The 12,320-nt window shown below is 41.3% G+C and overlaps 1 protein-coding gene across 1 annotated transcript in view; it reads right to left on the bottom strand.

The window, feature by feature from the left end:
• LOC311029879 (semaphorin-4B-like) overlaps nt 1-6,197 on the bottom strand; it is a 43,201-nt gene extending 37,004 nt beyond the window's left edge. The window contains exon 1 of the mRNA XM_084035277.1: nt 6,031-6,197. The gene's annotated coding sequence lies outside the window, so the exon portion shown is untranslated. The remainder of the gene's footprint in view (nt 1-6,030) is intronic.
• Nucleotides 6,198-12,320: the final 6,123 nt, after the last annotated feature.

The following is a 12,320-nucleotide window of genomic DNA, read 5'->3' as shown; positions in this document are numbered from 1 at the left end:
CCATGACCCCAAAATGACTCACTCACTCAGACACTGCTGGTTAAAACTGCCATTGGGTAAAAGTGAATATGAATCCTTTTAGCCTAACACACACAACATGTATTTACTAAACTAGAAAGCACTCAGCAAAAGGATGCGTGCCATTTTAGAAACAGAGTGTTGCCGGTGGATTTTTTTGTGCTCGCCAACCTTACAGGAAATATGAAAAATAACTAGTTTGATTACTAGAGTACATTTAGATAACCTGGTGTAGGTGTTAATCTCCTCATATTCAAGTTATTAGTCTGCATAGTAACATGACCCTCTGTTCCACCTCTTTGCATTAAGTCTTCTTATGATAATCAGGTACGAGGCTGGACATTGAATATGTTCTAATTGGCTTTGTGTGACCCTGAGCTACCAGACGGTCTGTGTTAATTGTTTGACTACACTACCTGCACCGTTTCCATGATCCCATCATGCCCATGTGTCCGAGTCAAAGGCATTCATTAAAATAAAGCAATGTCCCTCTGTGTTGCCTTCGCTTTAGCAATAGGACTTTTCTTTCCGTGTCGTCGTCATCAACACACACACACACACACACACACACACAGTTTCAAGTCGTTGAAATAACGAGCGCAACGTGACACCACTTTAAGAGCGATCCGAAGCTCGAATAGGCTCTGAGGAATATTCAAATTCCCTTTTACATTTGTGCACGCACACTGCTCAGCTCGGCTTTGCCACGCAGGTAGGAGCAATTATCATTTCAAACGAGCGAGTGAAGCAGAACTGGCGAGAGGAGATAAGTGCTTAAAGGAGAGTTGGGGTCACCTTATTCGCTATGATACGGAGTTGCCCTCGCCTCAAAAATATTCAAGCCTGACGAGAGGAAGAGTGGGAGATCAGTTCTTGAAGAACTCACAAAAAGTGTCAATAATGAGGTGTCAGTCAGACATACAGCGTGATAGGAGGCATCGTTTCTGTGGATTCCCACTTGATCGGGGCCCCATTTCAGAAACTACAAGCCACTTAGAAGGAAATCACTTCACTGCGTTTAAACATGATTGCTATTAGACTACAAACTCACTGACAAACAGATTACGATAATCTCTTTGTTTGGTTTTTATGTTCTTCAGGGGTGAAAAGCTCTGCACGCTTTCCACCCGATGATCCATTAAGACTAATGAGGCGCTGACCAATCAGGGAATATTTATGATTAGAGACGAACATTTTTGTTTCAGTTGGGAACATAATAAAACAGAGAGAGAGGAATTTAGATTTCCACTTGCTTAAAGCTCTACAGCTCGATAGACTGTAATTTAATGACCGTCTAAAGACGCTAGCAATGAAGAGGAGGAGGGGGGGGAGCTTTTCATTTATTTCCCTGCTAAGTTGGTCTCCTTGTGACTTTCTAGCAAAGATGTACTAGGACCACTGCTGCCGTCAAAGCTGCAAAAATGTCCACAGCGTAGGAGAACATCTCATTCATCTGTGGGTTGATGATGATGTCAAGTCTGTGAACAAACTGTGGCGTGACAAAGGAGAATCGAAGATTTACGGTCATGTAATCACACAATAGAGGCCTTTGTGAGGTCTGGACCAACGCTGTGTGAGCATCACAGTTCATCTGCTAATTACGCCATCAAATCCAAAGACTTGGCGATCCATAGTAGACTATTGATCTCATGAGGGTTAGGGTTAAACATTGAGTTTGGGGGGCACGATTAATCCCCGCAGTTAAACCGATGTGAGGACTCGCTTCTTTACTCGATTTGACAAGCAGAGCAATAGGATTTAAAAAGCGGATCAGATGACGATATTCTGTTTCTGGCCCCTGCTTCACCTCGTGGGACACGCACCGCAATCACATCAGCGCGCTCAGGTATGAACGCCGGTGATCGTAACGTGGCGAAAAATCCTTGACTGCAAAACTGGTCGCTACTCTCGTTCCCCAAGTGACAACATCACAGTTTGTCTGAGTCGTTTTTCTGGTTTGCCGCCTCAAGGCTGTGTGTTGTTTACTCTCCGCAAACATAGCGACATCAAAACGAAAAAAAAAGCTAAAGCACTTCTGCTTTGTTTACTGTCAGGGGCTCCATCTTTGTCTTTGCGAGCAGTCACCACCAATAAAGGAAGTAATAAGTCAACAGTGTGGTCCTTCCTGGCAACAATCCCACTGATAATAGCTGATGCGGGGGGACAGACAAGGAGTGGTATCAGTGTGGATTTATTCACCTGGAACAGTTAACCCTGTTAAGAAAAGAATTAGAAATGATTAGAAAGATGGATGGCATTTTGATGAATTGATTTCCAATGGAAATGTGATAGAAGTGGGGCTGAATGAGAAGTATTTGGGTGTGGAGGGAAGCTGAATCTTATGTTTCCTTCCCCAGTGTCAATATTTTCTTTGGATCCTTCTTTAGAATAAGAATAAAACTGCTATACTGCCCCTCCCCAAATATATCATAATACCTAAACTGTGAACTTAATTTGATGCTGCACCCTAATTTATACATGAAAATGTTAATGAAACAATAACAGGATAAACCCTGATGCCACATTCAAAGGCATCTGGAACATCTGTAAGTCTGTACGATGAAACTATGGGTCTACTTATATTGCAAGGGAAGCCAGAAATAAAATCTAAATCAGAAGTGACCAAAAAATAAAAGAGCCTTCACACTGCTCTTAATAAATTCAGACAATCCTCCTGTCAACCAGAAGAAAACAATGGCAAAACCCTCCCCCACTTTTGATCCCCCATTCTCTCCTAATCATTTTCCTGCCGTCCCTTACATACATTAGTTTTCTCTACTGAAGCGTACTTGAATCAATACATGCTTGTAGATTTATATTGCATCACATAAGATGTGCCCGATACGCAATGAGCAGTAAATCGAAGTGGTCACATGGATGGAAGCGCTGACAGGGTTTGTAAATGTGTTGTGTTGGAAGCTGTATGGAAACAGTTCACCCCCAAAACAAAAATGCTTATTTTTCCTTTTACCTGTAGTGCTATTAACCATAATGCACTACAGGTTAGAGGAAAAATGCATTGATTTTGTGGTGAAATGTCCCTTTAAGAAGAATGTTTATGAAGACATAAAACTGCAGTATTTCCTTCACTAAATGGCTTGCTGATCTCTTCGGCAATAAAGGGGAAGTTGTTCTTTAACTGCAAGCATCTAATAACTTTCTCTACCCGTCACATCTAAGAATACACATTCTTTGTTTGTAGCAAAATAATAAGGTTTTATTTTGTAATTTCCCATGTAAATACTAAATCCCAAGACTATCTTGGGGGAGCAAAATAAAAACACAATTACTGTATCTGTATCACTCCAATTGAAATATAAGAGTTAGTGAACTTGAGGGGAAAACATTCCAGGCAGACAGAAAGTCTGTTTTCCATTACAGAAGTAACACTTTCTATTTCTCTACACTTTTTAAAACAAGAGTAGGAAAATGGGAAAAGACACTAATGTGTCTCTGAAGAGGAACATATTACATAAAATATTGTCATCCAAAGACAGCCAACTCATTTAAGGCCTCAACGAAGTGAGCAATTCTGATGAAGAGACAACCCAAACACGGTTCAACACGGGTCCATCACAGCTCAGCTTTGTTATGCTTGTGTGAACATGCTTCTCTATTACAGTGCAACTAAAGGAGGCCTAGAAATATGACAGCGCTAATCTAAGTTTATATTTGATATTCTAGTCCTCACAATCATGTCTTCTCCGCGCAATCTCAGATGCACTATTTGTACCTTTCATAAAGGTGCCCAAATAAAGAATACAAATGCTATTAAGATACACGATCCAGTGTAAACAGCAGAAACCACATGCATAAATGTGTCAAATATCCAGCATGTCTATTAGGACTGGTGTAATCCTGGTGGCTGAGCATGTTTGAACTTGAAGCTCCAGACTCACAGTTAACAGTGATGAACAGACATGACAGCAGTCTCATACGGTTGGGTCAGATGTCTTCAACATCAACAAAATGTGTTTGTGAAAGAGAAGACAGGGGGAAGGTAGAAAATGCAAATTGGGGAAATTAAATGCAGGTTAATCTGCGTGGTCCAGGCATCATCACCTGCATTCAGAGCCTCCCTTTGGCCCAACATCTAAACCCCTGCAGGGCCTGGCCAGCCTTTCCGCAGGACCTGCAGGTCACACCGGCCTTGCAACTGGCAGACAAAGCTCCCCGTAGACGCGGTAGAGACAGTCAGCAAACGGGGGCTACAGCCGGGTTTCAGTGAATGCAAATGTGAGCCATTAAAGCTTATCGCCAACGTGTAAAAGCAAGGTGTGACTTTTCACACTTAGGGTTGCATTAACGCAACAAAAATTCTTGCAGATTCCTCAAACTGGCGTGCCTTCCCCCCGCCGAATTTGCTCACCTAATAAGGATTTTTTTTAAACATATTGCTCTTTTAAGTTTCGGGCAGACAACAAACCTCTTCAAACGCAACGACGCCACTCGGCTGATGGAAAGGCAGTGTGGCTGGCTTCATGCCCAGTGAAATGACTGTTTTTTCCACATCCCTGCACAGGGGAACCTAAACATGCACGTTCCCATCAGTTTGTACTTCCGGCCCCTCTGGACACTACATGGGACATCACTAACCTTTTGGGAGTTAAATACAACCAGAGTGTACTCCCCCCTCCCTTCCAACCCTTTTTACCAAAACCTCTCCACATGCTGACCATTCCTCTGAAGTTGTTACAGTGGGTGGTGTGTTGGGCGGAGCCTTTTGTGTTTGTTTTTGAGTGTCTGAATGTGTGTGTGATTACGTGGGCGGAGGTCTGTGTGTGCATATGTGTGTTTTTCAGAGAAAGAGAGGGAGGACGGGGGGGGGGGGGGGAGAAGCACGCAAGATGCTTTTGCAAGTGTTTCCAGAGAAAAGGACTGTTTACGGTAAGAGAGCCAGAGACTCTCAGCGTTATTAATGTTACTGATACAGTATCACACGCTGGTAAAAGGGGAGCAGAGGCCCAGAAGGGGGGAAAGACTGCTCCGCTGGTCATTCACAGTCAGATTCCAACAATGTATCAGCACCATCTAAACACCGAGACCAGGCTTTGCCTCTCACGAGCATAATAACCTCCAGATTATGTCCATCGGTTCAGGAAAAACTATACATTTTCAAAAACACACTCTGTGCCTCAGAGAAAGATTGTTTTTCTTTTTAATTATGCTTTATCCAGACTGAAACATGCATTTGCATCACAGGAATGCAGAGTGATTTGAGAGGCATACAACACTAACAGTCGAGATATAGAGGAGGCGGCTATTTGGAAGAGAATAATAGCATGGTGTCATGGAGCAAGTGTAACGTTGGACAGAGTCAATTCCAAAAGGCTCCACATGGTGTTCACAGATTAAAACGGGCAGCAGCAGCAGCACCTTTGCCAATGTTTCTTTACACCTGGTGACAACAAAGCGGAGTCAATAAAACAGAAGGGTTTTTCTTGTTTGTAGTTTCTTTGGGCTGAATGCAACTAGCAGCTGTTTATACACACACACAAAACAGACGAGGCTGTCTGCCCATGCAGACTTTTACAACAGTGCTGTGAATAATTGCCAATGCTGCAATTTAATACGTTTTCATTCCGAGCCATGAATTAAATTATGAGGGTTTTTTTTTTTTTGCTCATTTGCAAGCAGGCAACGAGTGCATCCCCGATGGAAAAGGCATGGGAGCAGCTCTGATGTGAGCACAACCACAAACTCTGTGCAGCCCTGGTAAGAATACGTTCAAAGTCGTGGTTAATATCGACCATCGTGAGGCAAAAACACCCACCGGCATAAGCAGGTAACTAGAGACCTTCATTTACGCACAAAAGCTTCCATTTTTAGAATAAATTACGTCAGCAATATATTTATGCGAGGCTGAAGACAAAACATTCTCCCCCCCACAAACACACACAGAGAAAGACATGAATGCAGTAGATTTAAGTGAAATTCAGATTCACTCCCACCGCTGTAAAAGGTGTAAAACCCTGGAAGCCGAGGGACGCCGAGCGTGCATAAAGACCTTACCATCCACGAGCTGCAGCGCAACAAAAAACACAACTCAAGTCTTCAATGTCGTTGGAAGAAAAAAAAACGATCGGGGAAAATGGACCGTAACACCATTTAAATCCGCAATATGCGCCTGGGACTGAACACGTTAGTCCGTTAGTGTGTCCGAGAAGTGAAGTCCGTCATCATCATCGCGCGTTTGAAGAAGACGAGCCTCCTCTACTACACACTAACAAGAAGAAGAAGAGGCTGGTCGCTTCAGAGCTGCTAAACTTTAGCTCCTCCCACGTCACACGCTGCCTGCCCGCCTGCCTGAAACGCACACCGGATTTATTTCCCTCAATAAATCACGATTAGTTGACCGAAGCAGGAAAATATCACCTCACTCTCAGATCAGACAGCTACTTTTCCTTCTGTGGTATTCTACAAGTGTCTGCGAGCAATGCAGAAGCTGCTCAAAATACAACAAAATATATAATATATATAAATAAATATAGATTTTATAAACAAAAAATATGCTTACATGGAACTCCTGTGTTTCTTATTTCTTATTTTCTTATTGGAAGTTTGCAAGTTTTTATGCAAACATTTGGCAAAGACTTGGACTTTTGTCTCAACTTGGAAATATTGGTTTTGTAGGCTATTTAAATCTGAAATAAATAAATATCTATATTCATTTGATTATAGCAGCTTAGTTGTTTTACACTATATAAGGCAGTGTAAAAGCTCCCCAAATCCTGGTGGGGCACATATATATATATATATATATATATATATATATATATATATATATATATATATATATATATATATATATATATATATATGTTTTAGAAGACAGAATATGCATATGATCTGTACAGATATCGCCAACAGTATGTTGTCAGCCATGTGTTGGTGGTGGATCGATTTTTTGGTTATGCAACATATACTGAAATATAAATCAAATGTGCTTTGCACTATATGGCATAAGAGAAGTGAAAAGACTCAAATCTTACAGCGTCTTCTCTCTCTGATTCTGGCAGTGACACATTTATTTTCTGACAGAAACCTTTTCCTGCTCTCTTGTCTTGGGTGTCAGCGGTGCTGCTTTTCTCTCTGCATGCTGTCAAAGGTTGAATGACGACCGAGAGCTTCCGCCACAAAGAGAATTACATCGGATTATGTGCCGAAAGGCAAAGACCCGAACATAACCGGACTCAACCATTCATGTAATCTCTTTTTTTTTGCAGCCCAAAAGAGTAATAAGAAACTGTGGACTCTAGTTCCAAGCCTGGATGCACCTTCTGCTCTGCTCAGGACATTCAATCAAAAACCATCGCAGCCTTTTCTTGACATGGAGGGACACAAAACAAAAAATTATCATGTATAACACAAAACCACATGTCACACATTATTAATTAGTCTCAGGCTCCTTACTTTCAGAGACATGGGATGATGTGAGAATTTGTTAGATATTTTGACTGTTAATATCAAATGTAATGACAGTAACCAAGCCAGGCGCAGAATGCTTAATGCTGCATGAGAGCCGGTCTGACAGAACACTGACACTTTATTCTGGAAATGGTGTCACTCTTGTGGGTGGTTTTGCGTGACTGTCATGGATAAAGCAAAGGCCAACCACCTCCAAACTGGAAAAATATGTGACAGGTTCCAGTTAAATTCATGACACTTCATTCTCCCTGTCCCTGTCCCTGTCTTTCTTTTTCACTGACTATAGGCATGTCCCTCTGTCTCTTATATGTTCTCTGATAGACAGCCGCCAAATCAAAGTTGCTCTCCTTTATCTGCCAGGTCCTCAGTAATCCCTCAAACTCAATCTAGGATTACTTCTGAGAAGATTAAAATCATCCAATTTGCCAGGCATACAACAACAGCAACCAATCAGAGGTATGAATTCCTCTACTCTATTGCTTTAAATGATATGCTACATTAACATACAAATGCCTAAAGCCACCCAGTCCCTCAAATTGTTAAATTCCAAATTAGCCTCCATCTCACATTGAAAAAAATATATTTCTCCCAAACCAAAGGTGCAATAACAAAATGCTGAGGAGCTCTGGGTGAATTATTTTGATGAGAAATAAGTGGAATGTTTATTTGGAGCATTTTACACATTGAAGAAATCATTTAAGGATTTAGGAAAAGAAAAAATAATCGTAAATTGGTGCTTGTTTTTAAGTGCATTTCACAAATGCTGAGCAGTTGTTGTTCACGTCCCCCTTAATCTGCCGCTGCACTCAAATAATATCCCCTTGTCATGGCACGCGAACGCACCAGGGAGCATATTAAGGTCACGGCCACCCATGGAGCTTTTATTGGGGTTAAGTATATGACAGACTCTTTCAGTACACACAACATCAGATCTGGAGAATGAATGTGAATGCCCCCACCCCCCCACCCCCCCTTCCCTTAAGATTCCGTCAGTGAGAAAAATAAGAACTTGCTAAAGTAACAAAAAGCGAAGAGGCTTTAGGAAGGCAATCTTGGTCAGTTGGACAATGTTCGGATGGATTGCCATGAAATTTGGTTCAGATATTAATGGTCCAATGAGGACGAACTCTATCGACTTTGGTGATCCTGGATTTTCATCTAGTGCTATCTGCAAGCCATCTTTGAGATGACTGATAATTAGCAGAAGAAAGCATGCTAACATGCTAAACCGAGAAGGTGACACTGGTAAACGTTATATTGAACATCAACACGTTAGCATCCTCATGTTAGCATTTTGCTAGTGTGCTCAGCCTCACAGTGGCGATAGCATGGATGTAGACTGACTCTGAACTGAATGGCAATAGACATATTTTATGCCTTCACCTGCAGTGTGCAGCAGAACATTTATGTTATATGATTAGTATCTCTAAGAGGGGATGAAAACCAGATTTGTCAGACCTCCTTCAGAGCTAACAGCATTATGACTCATCCCCGTGTCCACACCTTGTCCCGCTCCGTCAGTCTCTAAAATGTCCCCACATCTCACTTGCCCTCTCTCTCTCTCTCTCTCTCTCTCTCTCTCTCTCTCTCTCTACACATTGATGATTCATGACTATTCAACTGATGCAGCTCCGTGGTCAGAAAGTGCCCTATTTGTTTCCTCTATAAATGAACCTGAGTCGAGTTGTTTTGACAGGTTGCTGTCATATCATGGATAGGAATGACTTGCTGTTTTGGTATCTTTTAAATCAAAGTGCAAGTGCCGTTGGTTGTGACCAATATGTTTTCTGCACATTTGAGGAACCGATGAAAACAAATTTCACGTTTCATGGACCAGGCGAGGATCACAATAAAGCGTTTGTCAGCATGTAAAAACATCATAGCAACGTATCATGCTCACAACAACAAAAGATGACATTTCAAGAAGAAGATTACAGACTACAACAACACTGTCATGCTAACATGCTAACACTAACAAAACATGTGTAGTAGGTGTTTAGTATGTTAGCATGCTAGCACAATCTATTTAGCACATAAAAAAATGTCATCTTTAGCTGTCCAATCAAAAAATGTAATGGTCTGCCTGTCTGTCAATGCTTACTTCCTGATTGCACATTCTGCCAATCTCGAGTGTTCTGGGGGAGCGGCTTTGTACAGAGGTCTGAACGAAAGGAGCAGGACTTTTTCCGGTTCGGCAATGCATTCAAAGTCAAAAGTCCAAATTACCTACTCTGCCTTTAAGGATTATTTTCCCAAAATTCAATTCACAAGGGAAATGGAGGAGCAGCTCTATTATATTATATATAATATTCTATTTTTGTTGCTCTGTGAACTGATCCTTTAAGAATCCAGGAATTTCACTTGTGTCCAGGTGGAGTATTTGGCAACAGCCAGTGTGACCAAACAGCATCAATAGGAAAGAGAATAAATCACTGTTGCTGCAGGTGGCGACTCATGTCCATATCAAAGACATCCTTTCCACTCTTCCCTGCAGCCTCACAGCCACCACTCCCTCGCTCCCTTTCTGTCAGATACATGTCACAAGTAGACTTTGTCTTTAACTGGCTCTTATTGTCATTCCTGACATGTTCAATCATCTCAGAGGGAGTTTTTAATGCTTTTTGGTTCCCCCAGCATAGAAGTCTACCAGCTTGAGTAGAAGACTGAAAGATTGAAACGCCTTATGCAAAGTCCTAGTTTTACCTGCAATGTTCTGCAGTGTGATCATTTTCATGTTGAGACTCATTGTTTCTTTCTTCTTTCTTTGGTTGTTCTTGGTTGGTAAAAAACAGAAAAATAAAGAAAGACTTAACTTAATCTAAAGATGTGGTAGGGAAGATGGAGATCTCATTTTGGATTTGCTTAATTTCTGCTCCACAGACCAAGAAACACTAAAGTTGTAGAAAGAAAAATGTACAAACAAATAAGACAAATAGAAAACCAGATAAAGGGAGAGTCTGACATGGCAAAGATTAGGAAATTGACTGAAACCCTTGACGCCACAAGGACATACTGGAGTGGTGAATGCATCTTTATCTTCCATTACGAAGGAGACCCAATATCTCCTGCTTATGTGCACAGACCGGGGGATCAATGGACATTAATGTGGTCCGGTTTTCTCCTGAGAGATTGGGGGGAAGTGACGTCAGTGACGGCCAGTGCAGTTTAGATGAGGATGTCAGTGTGTGTTGTGTTTCTTCAATGCATAGATTTTCTTTGTCTGGCTCTTTCTTCGTTGTTGTGAAGCTGGGGGGGCTTTGGCTGCCACAGCAGGAGGGCATAGGTGAAGGTCCTGCACAGCTGCACAGCGGGAGGGGGAGGACTGTGGAAGAAAACCCCAAGGCACCGGGAATGAATTCATGAGTTTCTGATTTTTTTTGTATGTATTTATCAGTACAAAGAGCATTATCAATCTTGACATTAAATATAGCACAGCTTTAAAAGGGAATAGCCTAAGAAATTGCCTTGGTGTTTCTTAGTTCCAATGGCAGGTTCATCCATTAAGTGCTTAGATTAAAAGGTAGAAAATCAAATGCACATCTCTGAATTCTGAATGGGATCTAATTGGAAACCAATTCAAGATATTAGTAATCCTAAACAAATTTATTAGGTAGTGCAGGATTGATGGAATTTCTGTAGGATCATCCATATTTTCTCAACCTTGTGTTCTGTGTTTAGTCTCTGTTAAACCACTGTATTTGCTCTTTAGTTTTGAAGTATTGATTGTTTGTTGTTCAGTTCAGTTAGAAATTAGACCAAATACATTTAGATGTTGGAAGTTGAGTTAAGTCTTTTCTGACATTTGGTGGACAGTTTAGGTGAAATAGTTCTTCTGTGTTTTCAGGGCAATCATCCTGGATCTGGTTTTTCCCACATCATCATTTTTAGTATTCTTAGGAATACTTGTTGAGTGTCTGCTTAGAACAGTTGGAGGAAAAAACTCCCACACAACACTCACAATCTTTGATTAAAAAAAAAGAAAACAATTGACAGTCTTCATGCAGAAACCAGTTAATGTGCAGTCCACACACATGCACACACAATGAATGCAATAAAACAGTGATGGAAAGATATGTGAATCCTTCTCTGTATTCAGCATCCAAATTTGTTCCACAGCTGGCGGAGTCGATGAAAAATTGATTGAATTGACCCTTTTTTCTTTCCTAGTCTTTCACAATTCTACCTTGTGAGTCAGTTCACGTATTCATATCCACTTCAGCTGATTGGTTTGACGTCAGTCACCCATTTATAATATTTCCAACAGCGCAAATTCTGCATCCCCAACTTCGAGATCACAGGAAGCAACAAAGTCAGAATTTGTGAGAAAAGAGATCATCCTCCTCAGAGGATGATCAAGTAAGAGATGAACTGCTTCGGGGAGAATATTAACATTTAGATTTGACGCCTGGGTCACAAGAGCAGCGTATGAGTCCAATATTAGCTCCCAGTCTTACTCCTAAAGGTCTTTTGGGTAGTCAGGAGACACAATGTCTATTGTTGGCTGGAACGGGATGAGAAATCAATAAACTATCTCAGTATGACCACACACCAACCTTTTTATGCACCCAAATAACGCTTTAACAGCCAATGGGAACTCACTACGCACTATACATCCTCACTGCCTGTTGGTTTATTGGTTTGTTTTTGGACCACCATCTTAATTACTTTCCATTTATGCCTACAGAGAGTATGTCAGAGTTAAACAGCCTCGGGGAAGAGCTGTTTCATGTGCTAATCATTGATTAAAAAAGAAGAAATTCCAGCACCATATTTGCACACGCTGTTTCCACGAGGGCTCGCAGAGAACTTGAACAAGGCCAGCTGACTCCCAGAATCTATTTCCTCCTTTCTATGCAGTTATAGCTGCAATCATT

Source organism: Eutrigla gurnardus (genome assembly GCF_963514095.1).
Source record: "Eutrigla gurnardus genome assembly, chromosome: 1".
In the NCBI taxonomy this organism is placed as follows: domain Eukaryota; kingdom Metazoa; phylum Chordata; class Actinopteri; order Perciformes; family Triglidae; genus Eutrigla; species Eutrigla gurnardus.
This window is presented reverse-complemented; position numbering and strand designations above follow the sequence as displayed.